The following is a 21,278-nucleotide window of genomic DNA, read 5'->3' on the forward strand; positions in this document are numbered from 1 at the left end:
AGAAAGACGCAGAGCTCTTGGAACGAGTTCAGAGGAAGGCCATCAAGGTGATCAGAGGGCTGGAGCACCTCTCCTATGAAGAAAGGTTGAGGGAACTGGGCTTGTTTAGTTTGGGGAAGAGAAGGCTCCAGGGAGACCTCATTGTGGCCTTTCAGTACTTGATGGGAGGCTCAGCTGCCTCAAAAAGCTGAAATTTGCTCTAACAAAGCATAGGGCAGATACTGTGGTGCTTGCCTTCCTCGCTCTCCTAAGGATCTGAAACTCCTCTCTTCTTGATCACCACAGCCATGACCTCATCCTCATCCCGCTCTTCCCTGTTGGTGAGCAGCAGGCACAGCAGTGCAACACCAGCTTTTGCTAGTCCAGCCTGGGTGAAGTCCCCAGCGCTGCCAGGAAATCATCTTCATTGCCTGAATCCTGCTGCGTTTCCTTTCCAGCAGATGTCAAAGAGGCTGACGTTCCTCCATATTTGCCTATTATTCAGAGTCTTCCTCGAGCTATTTAGAGAAGCCTTTACCTACTTCCTTATGCTCATCTATTGACTCCAACCAGCTCATCATCCCTGCTGGCCTGTTCTGTGATCCCCAGATACGAGCTGTCAACAAGTCTGTTGCTGGCCCTGAGCAGAGTTCTATACATTCAAGCCACTCTTCCACAGAGAGGGCAGCCCCTCTCCTTGTCCTCCCTGCCACTCTTTCTTGCGGGGTTTCTGCACATCCACCGTGGTGATACAGTCATGCAAGCTGGCTGACTGCCTCAGTTAAGTCAGTGTCATGATTCTGTAAGCTTGCACACAACTCTAGTTTTTCCTGCTTGCTTTCCATGCTGCATTCATTTGTCCATGCACTCACAGCAATGCAGATATTATTCACTGGATCTTTTGCTAGAGCTAGGCCATCTTAACTGCTGTCTGTAAATATATGTTTATAATTTATTAAAAGAGTCTTATAAAGATGTAAAAATATTGTATTTTTTGTGATATATGCATACACACACTTTTTATTTAATATTAAAAGTCAATAACTAATCCCCAAAATAAATAAAGTGCTTTATTTTTTTAAGTCACATCTCCTGGACCAAGCATCCTCCATTGCATCTTCAACAGGTTTACCAGGATGATGCTGTCTGCTTAATTACTTTTCAACAAGTTTCCATACAAAGATGTCCGTTGTTATGTATATTGTGTTAAGGGTAAACATACAGCTTCTTTCCTGCCTGGTTTTCTTTTCTGTTGTTGTTAATATGAGAAATAAAGGTCCAAAAGTTGTTTGAAGGAATTGGTTGAAATCGCTCCCCTGAAATAAACCAGTTGATGGAATACACTCCATTTATCTTATGCAATTTAATACCAAGCACCATGCAGAAGTCTTGCAGAAGATGTGGTTTTGAAATTCCTTGACACCTGATATGATCTATATTGTTTCCACAGCAAAAAAAAGAGACAGCCTACTAAACAGTTTCAGTTCATTAACTGCAGTAGTTGGAGAAGACTTTGGCGTACATTGTGGAACTTCAGAGCTTTATCAGTAAATAAATCAACTTCTTTTGCAGGCTGACATAAGACCAAGAGCTTCAGACTCTGCTTGCTTTCCCCTGCTTGCTTTTCAGGGTGTCTGCTGTGCGCATGAGAAACTTCAAGCAGCACTGGAAGTCTGGACTTTGCAGTTTCCAAAGCAGTATTGGTGTATGACATGGGTCCAAGAAATGCTGACTGCATGCCAGGAAGCAAGCATGGCCTCTGACACCCTCAAATCCCCACTCACTGCCAATGCTGAGACACGATGCTAGTAACACAAATTGTTGGTAAGTAAAAGCTGCTGGTAAATGCTTGTGCTCCTAAGACACATCCCAGCTGATGACTCTTTTTTTTTTTTTCTTTTTTTTAATAATATTTGCTTCAACCAGTAGAAATGGTGCCTGTAGGAGATGTTGCTCCTCTTTCATCCCAGAATAAATGAGATCAGAGTTTGAGTGCTGGTGTAGAAGCAATCTTGTGAATTTGGGGTATGAAGCCACGGTAGCCAAGGCAACTCTGTGTTGTGCTGATGTGCACAAGCAAGCTTTCAGTTGTTTGCAAACGCCCTGTCCTGGATCTAGCAGGGCTGGTTGAAAAATGACACAATCCTCATCTAATCATCGGCTGCATGACCGTTAGAAGCACTCCTTGATTGTAGGGAAAGCAACCGTGTGAGTGAAAATGCTTCATGAGTGCCTGACAGCCAGCTTTGCATGGGGCTCTGCAGGCAGAGTTGAGGACTGTGGCTTCCAGGAGCAGGACTGCGGCAAAAGTTGGGGTCAGCAGGAATACCAACACATGCAGCTGTCTCTTGATCAAACTTGTATCTCTACCTTAAAACAGGCTGATAACACCCACTAGGCTGTGAGGAGATGATGCATACCGTCTGTGACACACTGCTTCTGGAACATAAGTTCGCAGTGCTCTTCAATAAGCAGCAGATTAATTTACTAACATCCAAAACAGCAGCAGGAAGGTAAACTTGTGTGCTCCTGCTGTCTCTGGGTGCAGTTTGTTCTGCTAAGTTCAAGGACATGAAACACTTGCTCACATTAACAAAACTCTGAGGAGCTTTGCCTTAGGTTTTAACTCAAGGAGTCTTTCCTTCTTGAAAGGAGGTGAGTAGAGCTGACCTCGGGTATCGTGTGGGCTACTGTGATTTAAGCGCAGCCATGGGAAAAACCTATGTACCCCGATGACGTTAACTAAGTTTGTTTAGTCAAGCTTTATATGACCCCAGTAATACAGCTTCTGCCTTATTTCTGTGGGAAGTCTGAGGAAGGGCCTGTTGAGTCCCAACACTTGTCTATTTTTTCTATCAGCTAGAGAAATAAACTCTCTCTCTACTTAGAAAATCCATTCCTTGTCTTAAAAATCTCAAATTTATTTCCCATTTGGAATGTTTTTCCCTCTTCTTTCATATCCGGTACGGCTTGAATGCCATTCCTCTCCAGTGGGGGATTCAGTGTTCTTCAAGTATGCATTTTTGAGTCTCCTTTTGTCCTTGTTTATCTTCTGGCAGAGAGAAGAGTGTGGAGAGTTGGACCACGAGGATGGAAAAGAGAGGAATTGAGTGATGAATGTAAAGTGGACGTAAGTACAAACAGGAGTCAGAAACTGTGTACACTACTGCGAAACAGAGTGTTTTTCAGGGCTTCAAGGGTGAATTCGTCCCAGAATCATCTCTTGACATTCTTGCCTTTTGCTGCAATGGGCTGTGTCCTGCAGCTCTGGCCCCAGAGGAGCCATGCCTTTCCATGGGTAGAATTCCTGCTAGTTCTGATTGTATATGTAATCTTCAGAGGTTTCACTTGGGTTGGAATTCTTAATTTTAAATGAATGTTTAACTAAATAGTTAATATAACTTAACTAATCAAGGAAAGTTCTTGGTGATAGAATGGGAAACAGCATGAAGGTTGAAAATGGGACAAGAAGCTCTACGTGCCAGAGCCCAGAGCTCTTTGCATCCAGGTGTGTTGTTGCTGTGGCAGAGCCAGGACATGTTCTAGGACATGACAGCATGTGGGGCTATTCCCAGGTTTCCTCAGTATCCACCGCTTTGCTGAACAGAGAGGGGAGGTTTCTAAGGAAGGGCATTGATCTGGGGAGAGGGAATTCTATGCTATGCCATGCTGTGCTATACTATGCTATACTGTAGGAAGCAGGTACCCACTTAATCAGACAAGTGATGTGGGGTTGGCTTACCCTGTGGGATGGGATGTTTGCCTGCTGATGTATTCATGTCCCCCCCTCCTTTTCTTTTCCTAGAGGAATTAGTAATTGGCTGATTCACAACATCTTTATTATCTTTAGATCATTAGAAGAAGGGCTTGGACCCTTAGGGAAAATGATCTCAACGATAGCATCATGATTTAGGTTAATGCACAGCCTAGGAGGCGGGATGGGCCAAAGCCTGGGCCTGAAGGAAGGCTGTAAGGAATGGGCTGCGGGACTTGGAATCTGATGGCCTTAGTGGCTGAAGGCCAGCCTGTAGGGGTGGGAGACCTTTTCCTTGCATGTGACCCAGGGGTGCTACGGATTACATTTCCCATTACATGTAGACTGCTGGGGACGTGTGCTTGTGTGTCAGGCTCTAGGAACCCTCCCACTTCTCATTTTCACCACTTTTCCCTTCACCTCTTTCACCTGTGCTGCTGAGGTTCCATGTGGTGTTTTTTTGATCATTGTCCTTCCACAGTTGCTGTCGCATCTGCTCCAAAGCTTGCCAGCATCCACAGAAAAGGCTCTCGCTGGCTTCTAGTGGGTGTGGAGCTGATTGGTGCCTGTGGCCAGCCGAGCAGTGAAAAGGTCACAGGGAATAATACCTAATTTGGGACAGCTGTCATGTGATCCCTGAATGTGTCAGTGCATGGAATGCAGCCAGAATATTTGATCTTCTCTGGCTCTATCATGGCACTGCAGCAGAGATCTGCAAAACAGCACCGGTTAAATCTGAAACTCCTCTCGTTCAACTCTGCAGTGTATCAGCCAGAACTGATTTAATAATGCTTTCTGTAGTCACTGTGGTATCACAGTGGTAACAGGTGTATGGTGAATTGAAACATTGTAATCATTAACTAACACGTTCACTATTAATGATTCTCTATTATTGTTTTCTATTTCTCAGTTTCTGGAGCCAAATAAATGATGGTAGAAGTTCACTATTGTGGCAAAATCAAACAGAGAAAAGTTAGAGAGTGCTGATTTCAAGATTTTCTGCACTGTCTTCATTTATTCCCTTCATGCTTTACAGCATTCTGATAACAGACTGGTAATTTCAGCACCCAGCGATAGGAGATGGATTCTATTCATCATCCCAATGACCCAGCACATGATAATCCAATCATCATCCAATGACCTGGCTTATCATTAGTACAGTGGACAGAGGTTTTGACACCTGTTCTGCCCAGTTTGCATAACAGTGGCATTACTGGCATTTTTGAGCACATTTCTGTCAAGCTGTGTTAAAGCTTTCAGTGGTTTGGGGTTTTGTGATCTTAGTGCACATGATTTGACGGGTTCAGGCGCTGGCTGGGGCGACATCAGCTGGAGTCAGAGCTGTTCCAGTTGTACCAAACTACAAAGTATATTGCCAAAGTAGTGGTCATTGACTACTTTGGAGGCTTGGGAGTCCTTAAAACTGTAGAAACTAAAGAAAGATGAGTAACAATGTGGGGCTGGAGATCCCATAGAAATAAATACCGCACTGCTTCATAAAACTGGGACATCTTCTTACAGCAAGGTGGACCCGGATGCCAGCTCTCAGGCAGAGCCACAGCAGAGCTGGATAAGCAGCTCTTCTCCACAAGTATTATCCACGCTTGACTGCAAGTTCCCCAGTGGAAGTATTTCCAAGTGCCGCGTGCGAGCGGCCAGCAGGTACCGCTCGAGCATCAGCAGTTGCTCACAGCTGTGCGGGAAGGGTTGCTCACAGCTCTGCCTTCCGCACGGGGTGCTGTGGGTGCAGCCTAAGGCTCTAGTCTGGGCTTTTCGGAGCATGGCCCGAGGGCTGTGAGCTGAGCAGTCTGTGTATTTCCCTGGTTCCTGACACAGGGTTTGCACTTGGTTACTGCAGACCGTTCTTGGATTTCTGTGTTTCGGTATACCTAGAAATAGCAATGACTGTTAAAGCAGCGTCAAGGCTGCATCGAGCAGGCTAGCCATAATTGAATCTCCCAGCTAGAGAAGTAGTTTAAACGGGTACAGCTGGATCAGAGAGAGAGGTGGGAGTGGTGAAATGGACAGAGATGTTCTTTACTGCCTTAGAGCAGGCCAGGGGTTCTGCTGTGGGAGGGAAAGGCAGGAAGAGGGCAGAGAAGGACTGCAAGAGGGACAGCTCTGAAAGCCAAGTGAGTGACCTTTCTCCCCTCTGAACTGAAGCAAGTCCGTTTCCTCTGCGTGCTGACATTTGCTCCAGCCCCGTTCTCCTGCCGCTTCCTTCGCCTCTACTTTGCTTTGTAATTGCCCTTTGTGTTGTTGGCTTTCCCCACCCACCTCCATCTCCTTCCCTTCAGCACTGCCTCTCCAGGAATCCATCTGCACAAGCCCAGCCAACACAGGAAGAATGAAAAGGAGAGCTGTGGCTCTGCTTGCTGCCCCGTCCTTCCCATTCCTCTAGGCTGGGTCTGCCTTATTCCACATCTCACACCGCTTAGGGCTTCTCTTTCCGAAGGGGAAGGTATGGGGATCCTTGTTTTATTTCTTGTCTTCTGCCCACGTAGACCTCTAGGGGTACTCAGAGTTTGACCCCTGTAGGTTCTCACACCCTGACTCTGTTCTTGAACTTCACCTCTTTTCTCACTGATATGTTGTGCATTGTGCTGCCGTGTTTATGCTGTTGCTACTCACAAATAGCACTTTGGGAGTTTGACTTAATTTCCCCTTCCTTCTCCCCTGCCCGTACTTTCTTGTCTTCAATTTGTTCATTATTTAGGCTAGACAGACTGGAGACTTCCAGACTCCTGAAGACCCGCATTACTGATGTAAAAAAAAAAAGTGGAAAAATGCTTATTTTTTCCCTTGGACTGAAATCCTACAGGATCCTTAATCTCTTACAAAGACACACCGAGGGCATGAGCTGCTTTTCTTTTCCTCTGACGGCCACCTTTGACTCAGAGGGGGAGACAATTTGTTTGATAAAACAAGGAACCAAGAGGCAGGATTCCTGCTTTCTGCTGTCAGAAATCTGCCACTCGTTGGCTGTCTCACTTGGAGCCTGTCACACCAGGTTTGTGTCAAAGTTTACCTAACTGTTAAAGAATAGCTGTTGCTACATTTTCTCAGGCTCTTGCCTGCAGGGGGTGATTATGGAAGAGGTAACATTTCCCCTAATGGCTGAGCTGGAGTCGATTTAATTTGCAATTTGTTATGAAATAGTGGGTATTGTTTTACCTTTCTTCATCCCAGGGCTGGAGGAACAGCACAGTGAGTTCCAGAGATAATGGCAAGCCAAATAATTAGAAGCCTGGCTCCTAGGGATGATTTGAGGATTAATGGCTGTTTGTAGAGTGCTTGGAGTTCCCCAGCTGCAGTGTGCGTTTAGCTCTGGGGCACAGCAGGCTGCAGGTGCTGGGCAGTAGGAGTGCAGCCCCAGCGATGTGGCTGGCAGGGCAAGGCTTGGGAGTGCTGTGTAGGACAGAGAGGTGGGAGAGGGGCTCTCCTTTCAGGCTTGTTGCTTTTAAGCCACATTGAAGAAAGAGACACATCCACAAGTGTTTATCTGGCAGTTTTTCCAGTCTGTGTATCAATCTGCAGTATCTCGGCAGTGCTGAGCTGTCATGAATAAATGAAGAAAACAGCTTGAGTGGGCTCCTGATGCCAAGCAGAGCCTCCTTGTTCTTTTCCCCTTGGAAGCCCATGGGTGACCTCCACAGTTTGCATTAAGCCACATCTCAAGTGTGCTGGAGCTAACAAGCCACAGAAGGCTGTGACTCGTCGGGACTGGGACCATTCACTGTCACTATCACAAGTGGAGAAACTTTTCTGTCAGGTGCCTGTGGAGTGTCTGAGTCCCAGCCTGGCTTTTACAGCCCTAGAAGGAAGTGCTGAGTGCATTGCTTTCTAATCTTGCCCAGGGAGGTTTTCAGAGGAGAGGCTGTGCTGTGGGAATCAGTGTAGGATACAGATGGATCCAGCCAGCTTGCGCTTGTTTGAGTCCACAAGGAGCAGTCAAGGGCCAGGCACTTGGGGAAAGTTCTTGCTGTCCCATGGGAGAAGCACGTGGAATTGGAAAGATCCTTGAGCCTGCAGAGGGAAGGAATTTCTCCTTGGGCCTCAGATGTCCCCCAGGGTGGTATGGGGAGGAGCCCGATGCTCCCAACATTGTCCTAGGCAGCAGCTGGTGGTGCTGTGTGACAAGATTCTGTAGGCACTGAGGTGCAGTGATGGAGTGTGCTAGCAGGGGCAATGACCCTGGGGGAGCAGAACAGGTCATGTTACGGCTGCAGAGTCTGTGTTCTGTACAGAAGCAGTGAGCCCATCTCAAGCTTCTTACTGCTCATCCCATCCTCTGGGGGGATTAGAGAACTGCTTATTTCCTTCCCCCTGCAGCACCAGGAGAGCAATCAGAACCTCTGAGCTATGGAACATCCTCCTTTCCCATCTCCTCCTCTAAGAGGCCTGTTTTAACCTTTTGTCCCATGCAGCAGCAACGTACATACGGCCCTTCACCTGCCAGGGCAGTGTTCCTTGTGGTAACTCAGCCCATGTGCTGAATGCCACTCTTATCTCATTCCACCCTCCCTTTGGGTTTTAAGATGCAATTGATCCATTCTGTAAGTTCATATTGTGCTAACTCAGCACCCTCTACAGTATGTCCAACACTCTTCTGCTAAAAAGCTTTTTAAATGCACTTCTGGTATTCAGGGGCCTCACCAATGTCATTATTGTCCATCAAGTCAGGAGAAATTTACTGGGGGACAAATGTGTCATCTGATGTTTAGCAAAATGCTTTTCTTTGAAACTTTGACTCTTGGTTACAGGTAATGCAGATAAAAGTGCTATGTTTGATCTCCACCAGGGAGAGCAGCATGCTGAAGGGGAATTAAAGGGCCATGGGAATTCTCAGCATAATTTCATTATCGTGACCTTTAAGGAGATGGTGGGGGGATGGGTGAAGAACACAAAGAAGACACTCAGAAAAGACCACACAGACAGTGCTTAAGGGGAGAGAGCAAACCTAAAGCAAGTCAGGGAGGGAGACAGGAGAGAAGAGAGATGGAGCAGAGACTGAATGAGACTGGCAAGGAATGGCAGAGCCACCTCCTTCCAGTTTATCCAGGGATAGGCTGGAGCAGATTTGGGGCTCTCCATCCATGAAAAACAGCCTTCTGGTCATCGTTCTCCATTTTCCTGAAATCTCTGCTTTTCTTCCCCCAGGCAACCATTAATCTAATATTAAGCCCCTTAACCTCTCTAATTGTTCCCTTTCAGTGTCAGCTGGTTTCCTATTAACCTTTCAATCTCTCGGTAATGCAGTTACTTCTGACTCCAGCCAGCCCTGGCTCTAAAGCTTTACCTCCGGCAGTGAATTTTCCAAGCTTTCACTTTTTTTCTCTTTCTTTTCTGTAATGATTATTACTGCTGTTAAGGAGCCAGTTTGAACCAGCCTCTAAATGCACAGGGCTGAACCACTTGGGGTCTATAAATAGACTTTGCTAACCTTGGGCCTTATTTCATTAAGTTGATTGGCCACTCTCTCTCCACTTCATTGCATCTCCCTCTCTCCCCTCTCCATTATTGATGCTGGTTCTTTTGTTGCTATCTGAGACACTTTCTTGTTGATAACAGGGTTGGTCAGTTCTAAGTTTTTCTCTCCTGAACAAAATAGTATTGTTGCTGGGGAAGTGTCCCTGGAATTTTTTAACAAGGAAAGCAGAGAGTGAGACAGGCCTGAAGCAGCAGGTCTGAAAACAACCATGCCATGCAATAGGAAATTGCATAGCTGAGTACCAGTCACAGTTTGCTCCCTGTAGGCTGGATTTCTCCTGTGACACACAATGTGATTATACTCAAATGCAGTCTCCTGTGCAAATCCCATTGTGCAGTACCAAAGCCAAGACGTCTGTCTGTCCACAGACAAATCGGGAGTTACTGGCCTAAAGTTGAAATAGAGATCTCAGAACGCTATGTAAACTGCCTGCATCTCGGAGAGATCCCCTGGAGGCTTTGACGTCATTAATCAATATACTACTGCTGCTTGTCCCTGTAGCAGGGCAGAATATGGTTTGCTTCACTGCCCGTCAGATTCAGCTCAACGGTATGTTTGTGCTGTCTCCTCTAACCCCACCTGCTTCTTCAGTGCTGATGCTGAGCTCTATTGAACCCTGGTAGCTCTCCTCAGTGCCTGCAAACAGCTTTTTTTTGTAAAATGCAATGACTGCTTGCAGTGAAGTTGCGTGAGATGACCTGGTGTTTCTGGAGTCAGTGTAATTCACAGTTCTGCACTGTGAGGCAGGGGTTTGCATTCAAAAATGGCTCATGTACAGTGATGCAATGGCATCTGCCCGTGCTTCTCAAGTTCTGGGGATGGTAGTGCATTGCCATAACAGGTTTAGATGGTGGCTCCAGCAACAGCCATAGCTTCTGTGGGTGGGCAAGTACCGTATCATCACAGAAGAGCCTGAATCAGGGGATCTTATCGTGCCCTTGTTTTGCTATGTGTCCAGGGGCAAGGTCTTTCCCCGCAGAGCTGCATTTTCCCTGACGGAAGAAGAGAGACACAGGAAACTTTTGCGGTTTGTGCGTTGGTTGATATTCACAGTCTTTTTCTTCAGCTCAGAAGGATTTGTGTGTCTGAAAGCTCTTCTGTTTTCCCTAGCTGTGTCATTTGTCTAATACCAGCTGTTACCTTTCCCTGAGAGTCTTGCCTCAAGGTCAACAGCGGCTTACCAAAATAATAGGAGCTATTCTCTTCCACTCTCTGTGCAGTTCTGTGTGTCCCTGCATGCCCACTCACTGCTATTTCTTGCAGCAACCCTTTGTCTTATTTTCTGGCAAATGTTCTTGGTCTATGCTACGGCAGTAAAGAAAAGCAAAGGAAAAGTGAGAGGTGGCAAATCTGTGGTTAAAGAAGGTTCACATGGATGTATCAGAGGAAGGGCCTTCTTTTTTAACAGCCGAGTCCAATAGGAAGTACGGCTTGTAGAAGTGCTGCATGTGTGGAAAGCACAGCTCCTGAGGCAGGTGGCAGCCAGTGCTCGCATCTGTTTAATAATGCAGGTTCTGTGGGGTGTCTGAGCGTTCACTTTCCATCCCTCACAGCCTTGTGGCCTTCATGTTTTTTTTAAAGTCTTGGGCCCAGCTGTCGTTCCGGTGCCATTTGGGTCCACAGGAGCCACTGAGCTTGGTTGCAAAGGCTGGAGGGTGAGTGCTGGGCCTGATGCCAGGCGCCATCTTAGGGTGGGCGCCATCTTGGGGCACTGCCCTTGGCTCCAAAGTGGTGCCTCAGTGGGGCCTGTGGGCTACTGGGCCATCCCTGGACCCATGACCTTGTGGTGAAGAGTGAGTCAGTGGTAGAGAGCATGTGTTCCGAGCAGGTGGAAAATGTAATCCAAAGCAAGGGTGTCCCTGCTTTTTCAGTCTGTGCTACAGCAGGCAAGTGATATCAGATCATCCCGTAGACACTCCCCGAGTGCCCATTTTACCTGGCTTCTCTGCTATGTCCGGTCTGCTCCCTGGCCCCTGAGAAGCTTCCTGACTACTCACCCCAGTGATCAATCATATGACCCTGCTGTGGCAATGTGATACAGCTTTAGCTGCACTAATCAGCTTAGCGTGCTCCCCGCTTGTCGTCTTACTTCAGGAAAAACTTTATGCAGTGCCTGAGTAGGGCTGCTCATTCCAGAGGATTTAAATCCAAGGTGAAAAATAGCAACACAGACTTTTTCTTTGTTATTTTGCCAATTCAGTTTACCATTACAGCTTCTAGTTCATCATTCCTCTAGGAGGAGCTGAGCTTTGCATGATACACGAAGGTTTCACTTGCATAGTAAGATCTCTGAGTCTGTTAACGAGCAAAAAAAAACCCAACAAAACAAACAAAAATAAAACACAACAAAGCAAACCAACATTAATGAGTGCTTTGGCTGAAGCATTTGAGAGGTGCTCAGTCATCCAAATGAACTTACAGGCTGCATCACTTCCCTCCTTTCTCCTCCCAGCTTGGAGCAAATTGGGCTCTAGAGAAAACAATATTGTTTGTTGCAGGGAACTGGAAACTTTCACCTTGAGCCTCAAGGGGATTTTCAGATGAGACAGCAGGAAAGAGGAGGGCTTATGGTAAACACATTTTGGAAATGCTTTTTTTTTTTTTTTCCTCCACAGAGAGACATCTCCATGCTGGAGTGTTAGGAATAGTCAGAACTTGGTTGAGAAGTGAACAGCCCAGACCCCAACTCGTTAGCTAGTCAGCCAGTGATGCATGTGGGACAAAGTACGCTGATACGTAAGCCTCCATTAGGTGACGGCAAATCAGCTCTACTAGGGTGAAAGAATAACTAAATATGCTGCTGTATAAGAGGAGGGTCTGGCAAAAACTGAGCACCTTCCAAAACCTGAGAACCACCACCACTGGCAGTTTGTCATGAGAATCTCAGCCCAGCAGGAGATGATGAACACCCAGCACATTTCCAGGCCAGGGAACCTCTCCAGACCTGCCTTAGGGCTTTCCCAGCTCAGCTGCTGCAGCAGCCTCTGCTCCCAGGCTTCATACAGAAGCACCATACAGATGCAAAAAGAGGATCTAAAAACTACATTTGTCACTTCTCCAGCTCTTTCCCCTCTGTAAGAAGCCTGTCCTTGAGAGAGTTAATGATCCTGCTTTCTCAGGATGTGAAAAAATACTTCTGTGTAGCATCCCAGGGGAGACATGGAACTACCAGGAGTAGCAGAAGACTTTGAACGTCCTCAAGGTTTTGTACTTGTGTTGTCCTCTTAACACCCGTGACTTGAATATAGTCTGGAACTGATTAACTTCACTTCGATCTCTGGAAGGGAATGTTCTTCCAGCAGTTAAATATTCTCTCAGCATTGCACATGGACCAGACATTACAGAGGCTAGGGCTGCATTTGCATTTTCTCCTCATGAACAGAAAGAGAAAGGAATATCCTCTAGTGTTTTGGTGCAGCCAGTTCCATCCTTCATGGTAGTTCAGTGCCAACTTCAAGCTAGCTATCCTATTAGCTTCAGCAGCGTTCCCCCGAGGCCTATGGCCATGAGATTTGCAGCTCACAAAGCAGGGAGCCCATGCCACACACATGACAAATACTTTGGTTCCAAAGTACATCCTCAGAGAACAGCATGAATCACATTTCTGAGAAAAACAGTACCTCTAGCACTTATAAATGCCTTTGTGTGGTATTGCACTGGGAGATGTAGAGTTCCTCTACTCCAGCCTTCCACCTATGGGAGGACTTTGAGGATAAAAGTAACGTAGGAAGCACTACAGTGAAGTGGTTAAAATCGGAAAATCTGAAGCATCAGTATGGGCTTTTAGAAGTATCCCTCACTTCCCTCCAGCTCCTGTCTGCAGTACACACTGGTGTGTGTGCCTTTGGTGTGCTGATACAGCCAACAGGGAAATTATCACCTCCTTCCACTGCTGCCTAGCATCAAACTGGGAGCTGGGGCATTATGCTGCATTCAGGGGAAGGAGAGCAGAGTGAGCTCTCTGACTCCTTCCATGTGAAGCTGAAGAACTCACTGAGGAAGCAGTTCAGCTTATGGAGTACCCTGAGAGACCTTTCCATAGGAACTGTGCTTGTGGCTGCTCTGTCCTGGCTATGGCAGGTCAGGGAGAGCTTCTTACCATCCTAGGACCAGATCTTCCCCAGGCCTCCAAGACACAAGCAAGCCATTGCTGCTGGGTCTGTGCCAGGGAGGAAGGGAGGCAGGCTGGAACGTATTTTGGCTCTGCACAGGGCTGAGCAAACACAGCAGAGTTTGCCTGATAGTGACCACCTGCCTGGGAATAAGTGCAATGTCTGGCCATGGTGATGATGTCCCTGCTACTCCTCCTGGCACAGGGAGTCTCCTGTTTCCTCTGGCTCAGGCAGGGTCTCTCTTTTTTTTTTCCTTTCTGTGTGGTGCTCATCTGTTTGCTTACTATTTCAGGCACTGGTGACAGCAGTAAGAAAAAAATTCCACTGTACTCAGTTAATCCATAGGAAAATCCCATGCTGGTACGCAAAATGCAGAGACTATGCTTGCGCATTTTCCCCCAAGGGCCTTGGGCAATGGAAATTTCTCAAGCTCCATTCATTAACAAAATAGATGAGCATTTATGTAAGATCATGTGAGGGAAGTGGTTGGGCTTTGGTCAATGAAAGAGTTAGTCACACATCAATGAGCTTGATGAGCCTGGGAGGAAATATGGAGACGCTTTTCTTGTTCAAGGACTGAAAAGGGAGAGTTTTAGCCTCAGATCTTCATTTCATCCTAAGCTCAGGCACCACCTTTACATTGTAGGCACTGCAGGAGCGCTGTTGTACTTAAGCAAAAGCACAGTGTTGAGATCTGCTGAGATATCCCTCTTTTTTCCCCTCCCAGGTCTCTCACCTGTGCTCTGAAAGACTTAATCAACCACCTGATGAATTTGGAGTCCAACTGAGGTGCTGTTTCCCACCAGGGTCAGCCAGTCTGCCCTGGGAGTGCTCTGGGCATAGCTAAATTGAACGCTGTAGTAATATTCAGTGGTCACAGAGCAATTAAAATCTTCACCAGGGCTCTCAGGAACCATTAGGACATTTGGCTGGGGGAGGATTTTGAAGGATGTCATCTCAAACTTGTTATTTTACAAAGTTTGCTCCTGATTTGGACTGTTGTCTCTCCTACTTTGAATCAGGGATGACACCATCCATACTGAGTTTCTCTGGGAGTGACCATAGGGAAAAGAGGGAATATAGGGAACTGGTGTACTCAATTAGATGTGGTCTGGAACAATATGGTTCAATTTCTCACTGGTTCTCATGCTCTCTCAGCACTGGGAGCCTAGCCAAGTGTCCTCCAGGACCATGAGCTGATGTTACCCTGGCCCTTGGCTCTTCCTAGCTTCTGCTTTGAGGCTTGCAGATCTGACTTTTATTAGACAATGACATTTTACAGAAGGCAATCAAATAAGCTTTTTTTTTTTTTCTTTTCTTTTGGTCTAATCCCTGCAAGCTGAATAACCAGTTGCTTGTGTTCTTTCACCTTGCAGGCGGCCTCCTGAAGGTCATTGCACTAGCACAGCAACAGAGCTTGGCTGGCAGCCTCCACAAGACGTGGAGTGGCAGTTGCCTAGTGTGACCAATTGGGAGCACTCATGGCCTAAAGAGTGCAGAGGAGGCCTCGAAAAGAAACTGATGTGGGGTAGGTAGGGAGGAGATGGGCAACAGGGTGCAGCTGAACCACTGCTTGATGCATGAGTACTGGCAATAAGTGAGAGCTGTGTGAATTGCATAAACCCAAGTCCCTCTCGCATCCACTGCTCTACCTCGAGAACTGAGGTTGTGAAACCTTGGAAATCTGCTGTGCAGACACATGCTGCTGCTGATGGCACTGGGCAGGGCATCCCAACCCACCCCACACGGGCATGCACGGTGCATGCTTGGTCCTCAGTCAAAGCCCAGTTGTCTTACCAAGTGGATGGTTTCCAGAAGGAGCCGCATTCCTGACCGCGGAGAGCTGAAGGGACTGCAGATGGGATGTGCCTTAAAATAGACAGAGATATAGGAACAGAGCTCATTTCCCAGGCAGCGAGGACACGTGCTGACATCTCAGGCGTTTGTTCAGAGGGAGGGGCTGCTAAAACTGCAGCTGACAGCCTTGGCTGCAAGTGTCACTTGTTGCCCTAGGGTAATTTTCACTACCGTAAAGGATATTTGTTGAGAGTGTATTTTTCCAGTAAGATTTGCCTCTGCCTCTCTATAAGGCAAACAGAGTGGGAAATAGATTTCCCTTCTACAAAACTGCCAAGGTGTTGAATGAAAAGATGTGTCATGAAGTAGGATAGAAAGTTAAAATCTCTACCTTTTCAAAGAACTGATATTTCACTAGGAAAAAAAATGCTCTCCTTGTTCAGTTGAAGAGTTTTATTTCAGCAACCTTCAAATGTTTTCTTTAGAACCATTCAGATATGGTTGGCCTTCTGCTATTTAATGACTAAGTATTGTAAATCTATGGTAAAGACCTTTTGACTTTAAAAAACGTCTGAATGTTATGACACTCACGGAAGGGATCCCCTGAGCGGAATGTCAGGCTGACATGTTACCTGAAAGCAGCACTTCCCTTGGAAATTATTTGGAAGCGAAGAACTCCCATTAAAACTTGAAAAAAAGTTTGGCAGAAGGTTCCCAGCAAGTTCTACTGACACCTGTATCTCTGAGCTGCAAAGCTCGCAGTTTTCTGACTGAGTGGTGATGGGTGACAAGGGCTTTGTGACTAATGGCAGCCAGAGAACTCAACGAGATGAATCTCTTTGGCTGCCTTTGCTACATACTTTGGCTTTGCTCTTTTAAATAGTTGTTACGTGGTCCCCATGAAACGATATATCACAGTGTCTGTTGTTTCTGCAAAACAGAGTGTGCAGTGTATGCAAAGCGCTTCTGGGACAGTGCTAGGCAGGCAGGAAGACACATCCACAGCAACTCAAATGTTGCTGATGGAGAAACCCAAGTGCTGGCAGATCAGAGCACAACAGAAGTGAGCAGAAGAATGAGAAATCAGCTTTCCCATACTGCCCATCTCGTGCTGAGCTCTGCAGCCAGCACAATCTTACTGCCTTGCAGCGCTGGCTGGAATGTATGGCACCAGGCGACCGCAGGAGTTAATTATTAAACAAAAAGGCGTCATTGGTCCCCTTGCCACTGCTGCCCCTCCCATAAATTTGCTATGCGATGGAAAAATGATCGTATGCAATAAGAACAAAGAAACCTTTTCAGGATGAGCAGATTTTCCTTTGCTGGAGAGCTGCTCCCACTTTGCCTCCTTGGAGCTGGAAGAGTAATGCTCTTGCTCTCCATAAAGGTGGAGTTCAGGAAAGAAAGATGAAAAGGACAGAGAGACAGTCATGGCACTGATTTCCATGAATAATCTCCCCAGCTGTTAGCCCAAGCCACTTCCTTATCAGGGAGTACTGTAATAGCAGCGTTTCAGAGTCTGGAAGGGAACATTCTGAAGTTAGCTTTGGCATTTCAAGGCTAGCACTATTTTCACTGAGCTTCCCTGGACTTCTAGATAAAATATTAACTCTGGACTAGGTACAGAGGCCCCAGCAGGCTGTAAAGCAGTGGCACAAGTGAAGAGACAGGCTCTGGGACAGAGATGGTGACATAGCATCCAGGCCTTAAAAACCAGCATGGGGCTAGTTTCTCCCAACTGACACACGTGCTGCCTCCCCACTGCCTTTGGCTGCACATCTCAGGAAAACCAAAGGCGTGCAGATGAGTTCCGCAGAGGCCAGGCACCCGAGGAGCAGTCCCCTTTGCTGAAATAGCCTGTCACCGTCACTCTGGAAGGGAACAGCAGAGAGCCACTCTAGTTTCTCTGCTGTTAAGCCTCTCCAGAGCCCTTTGTCTCTCACCAGTCCAGCTCCCAAGGCTGTCTGTGGGGCCCAGGAGTCTGGACAAGGTGAATACAAGCTGCTGCTGGCATGGTTTCATTCCTCAGTGCAGCAAGGAAGGGCACATATTCACAGACAGGGGACACTAAATCCATCTCCTTGGCTGTGCTCTGAGCTTGGCAGGTTCACAGTGACCTTCTCTCCCTCTCCCTCTCCCTCTCCCTCTCCCTCTCCCTCTTCTCTCCTCCTAATGCCTGCGGAGGAACCTCTGTAAGCAGACAGCCTCTCTTGCCTCCTTTGCATCACAACATTGCAACTCTGTGGTCTGTGGGCAGGCCCACTGCATTCCCACTACTCAGCATCTCCACTACTTCACAGGCAGTGGACATGCAAAGAGTTTTCCAGGACAACTTTGTGTTAAGTGGTCACTGCCCAGAAGAAGCAGGGCGTCTCCAGTATGCGTCATATTGCTCAGGCTCAGCTGTGCCAGTAGGTCTTGGTTTACAAATGGATTGTGTTTACTTACAAATGCAAGTGAATCTGGTTCATAGATGGAGTCAAATTACAAGGAAAATAAACAAATGTCATACAGAATTAAGATTAACATCATCCCTTTAGATACTTCAGCATCCTGTTTAGCTGACTGGCTGGTATGGGTCCTAAGCCAAAACTAAAATGCTGGGAGAAGTCCTAGAGCTTCATCTTTCCTGCTTCTGGCATTAAAGATAATGAGGAGACACCAGAGCAGAGGCTCTGGGTGACCAGCAGCTTCCTTCACCTAAGAGGAGTGGACAAGCCCCTTTGCAAATCATAGCTTCCTTGATTGTTGTGATGGGAAAATGCATGGAATTAAGTTATTTTGTGTTATTTGTGTTCAAGAAATGTTGAGATGTTGTACTGAGGGACATGTTTAGTGGGGAAATATTGGTGATAGGTGGACAGTTGGACTGGATGATCTTGGAGGTCTTTTCCAAAATTGATGATTCTGTGATTCTATGAATTCATGATTTTGTCTCCTCTCCTTCCCAAAGAGCCTTTCTTTATTCGTGCTTTACACCTAGACTGAATGCTGATCCTGAATTCTGAAGTCAAAGCGTTTGACGCCATCGGCAGCCCCCATACAAGGTACATGTCGCAGCAGGCACAGCCCACGTCTTTCTGCCTCTGCTTGGAAAGGGCAGGGACAAATAATAGTTTTTGATGAAACAGAATGTCTTCACTTTGTTAGGGACAGTGCACCGATAATGGCTCTGCCTCACATTCTTGGCCAGCCTTGTGCCATGCCCTGGGAGGCTGCCAAACTTGCATTCAGGTGATCCTGTGCTATCTGGGAGGGAAGGCAGAGCCAATGCCCACTCAACAGGACTTTGTCCTCCCAATGGCAGGCCAGTTATGAAACATCAGTCCCTGCGTGTGCTGGCATGGTTCTTGCCCTCACAATAGCGGCGTTCTCTGCGAACTCAGCTGGGAAAGATGAGCACAGAATTAAACCTGAATGCATGCAGGCTTAGAGCCCTTTTCAACAAGATCTCATTAGCCTCTGGCTGTACCGGAGGCAACAGCTGCCAGTTGGATGGGCTTTCACAGCAGGACTGTCTGGAGGATGGCATGTGTGTGCACTTATATATATTTGTACTTGCATGTGCTTTCTGTATCTGTAGACTAAAAGCCGCAGGTTCTTATGGACAGCCATGCAATCTGGATGCTGCCTCGGGCAGTTGCTGTCAGTGGAGCTTTGTAGGTTGCCTCCACAGACCCCCGGCACGTGGAGCACATCTTTGCCAATCCAGTTAAGCCTTCCTGTCCAGAGATGCTTTCAAAGTGTGAGAAAATCCCATTCTGGCTTCAGTTACTATTTCAAAGGGCGGGTTTATCTGTTGCGTCAGTACCTTTGTGCTGCGATCCAGCAGGATGAGGCACATCCTCTGAGCATGCACTGGCCCCATGGCTGTTTATAAGTAAGAGTTAAAGGGGGGATGAGGCTCTGGAGAGTAATCTGCTGTTCCTTCCAGGATCAGAGACAGAGATTTACCTCTGAGCTTGCTTTGTGCCAGAGGGGCTCTGCTTGTGCCCTGATGGAGGGAGCAGGACAGATAGGGGATAGAATCATAGAATCACAGAATCATTAAGGCTGGAAAAGACCACTAAGGTCATCTAGTCCAACAATCAACCCATCACCACTGTACCCACTACCACATGTCCCTCAGTGCCACAGATAAGGAGGCAATTCAGCAGCATGGCTGCCATTTCCCACAGTCTGCCCTTTTACTGGCAATCAAATTAGCTGACACAGGCAAGGGAAAATGTTTACTCAGTTTGAGACCAGCGGTCCTTGTTTTGAAAGCGGAGTTTTATCCTCAGCCCTAACTTCTCCCTGCACAGCGTTAATCACTGGTCTGGGAACTGAGGCTTTGAACGATCTCCAGAGCTGTACAAGCAGATTTGGTGACTCTCAGCAGTGCTCTGTAAATAAGTCCCAGCAGGGAGCTCTGTAAGCAAACAGCTCCTTTGCGAGCTGGAGGGCCTTTCCCTGCAGGTTGTTCAGCTGGATAGATGGTGCGAGGGAAGGGCTGCGCTATTTTGCAGAGACAGACAAAGCACCACAAAGTACAGTCAGAAGCCACCAATTTACAGTCCAACCACCCGCTTCTTTGCAGCCTAGCAAGAGCAGGATTTATATTGGGGAGGCAGGAAGCCAGCTGTGTGGCAGAAGCAGCTGTGCCTTGACATCATCTTTGTCCCTCAGCACGTGTGTGTTACAACACAGGCCGCAATTACACAAGTGTGAACTCGTCCTACCCACAGGGGCTGGTTTCTTAAAAAGCTTTTTGTGCCTGCCAGAGGAAAGGTGTGGTTTTAGGATGCAAATTCTCCTCTAACGCTTTGTGGCAGACTTCTAGAGCAGGGCATCCTGCTGTAACTGCGAGCAAGGTATGCCCTAAGACCTCACCAATATTTTTTTAACATTTCGCTTTAGAAAATGATACTTCCTGGAGCATTTCTATGGAATCTTTCAGAAATGCATTGTGCATACATGCATATGGTTAAACATTTTGAGAAAAGGAATGTGGTTAACTTTTAAAGAATTCATTTCTCTAAATGGGCTATTTTCCTCTTAAGAAATAGCTGAATTTTTTTTTTGTATTTCTTTTTCAGATGTACAATATTACCTACCCCTGGGAGCCTGATTCTATCAGGCAAGACTCAGATTATTGAACCACCGAGGATATAAATAAATGCTGTTAAATGGTTTAACTCAATGGCCTTTGCCCTTCCTGGGGGATGGAGCTCATCTTCCATCAATATGATTAGCAGAGGAGATTGTGTATTGATTAATTGTCCAGACTCGTTTCTCATTAGCTGGCAGTAGCCTGTGCTACCTGACCTTTTCCACCAAAATCAGAGCTTTGCTTTGTAGTGGCTGGCTGCCCGAATCCTCCAAGCTCTCAAGGGCCCATGCTGTCAGCATCTGATAGCTGTCCCTATAGGGTCAGTGACAGCCTTTCTGCAGGGGACGTCTCTAGGACAGAGCTGAAGCACGTGGGGCAGAGATCACCCTGCAGCTCCCATGCCTGCAGCCTCCCCAGGGGGAATCATCCCTAGCATGTGGGCCTATGCAAAAAGCAAGTACAGAGCACACGCCACAAAACACACACCTTGGCCAGCACATTACTGAATGGCCCATCACCCAGCCTGAGTATTGTCCCTAAATCCTCACTTTCCTGCTGGGGCTGGAGTGCCGGCAGCAGGGCGTTGCTGCTTTGCAGAGGAGGAACTGGCAGTCCTGCAGCAGGAGAGTGCTGGTGCAGCTGGATGGGGCCCCAGCATTTCCAGCACAACGTGTCCCCAGGCCCCCAGCCTCCGGAGCTGGCACCTCTCGCTGCCTATTGTATGTGCACAGGGGCTGCTGCATGAGCGGTAACCTGTGCCTGAGCTCCACAATCACGCCCGGGCATTGCTGTCGCGCTTGGCCGGATATTACTTTGTCCCAGGTGCTTGGCCTTGGGACAAGTGGGATAAGAAGGTGGCATTCACAAGCTCTATTCTTGTCGCTGCCATGCGGTGTGACCTTGAGTGAGGCCAGCGGGAGGCAAGGGGAGGCAGTCCCGTGATGCTGCCATCGGTCTTTGCTGTGCCGGGACATCACCTCTAGGACAGAGACATAATGGAGGAAGTGCACACATTCCACTTGAGTGACGCTGCCCAGCAGCACGGTGGTGGAA

At 47.3% G+C, this 21,278-nt stretch overlaps 1 long non-coding RNA gene across 28 annotated transcripts in view; it reads left to right on the forward strand.

Annotated features, from left to right (window-relative positions):
- The window catches only part of LOC110399273, a 48,024-nt gene that overhangs the window by 20,294 nt on the left and 6,452 nt on the right, over positions 1-21,278 (forward strand). For 11 of the 28 annotated variants that reach the window (XR_002439065.1, XR_002439099.1, XR_002439074.1 and 8 more), the window contains 5 exons: positions 1,609-1,803; positions 3,039-3,109; positions 4,215-5,865; positions 6,450-6,743; positions 9,593-9,773. This is a non-coding gene — a long non-coding RNA (uncharacterized LOC110399273). Of the gene's footprint in view, positions 1-1,608; positions 1,804-2,359; positions 3,110-4,214; positions 5,866-6,449; positions 6,744-9,592; positions 9,774-14,063; positions 14,126-14,712; positions 14,865-20,211; positions 20,311-21,278 lie in introns of those variants that run through there. The other 17 variants (XR_002439066.1, XR_002439073.1, XR_002439102.1 and 14 more) reach the window with 14 other exon arrangements.

The sequence above is a fragment of the Numida meleagris genome, chromosome 1, assembly GCF_002078875.1.
Source record: "Numida meleagris isolate 19003 breed g44 Domestic line chromosome 1, NumMel1.0, whole genome shotgun sequence".
Taxonomy (NCBI): Eukaryota; Metazoa; Chordata; class Aves; order Galliformes; family Numididae; genus Numida; species Numida meleagris.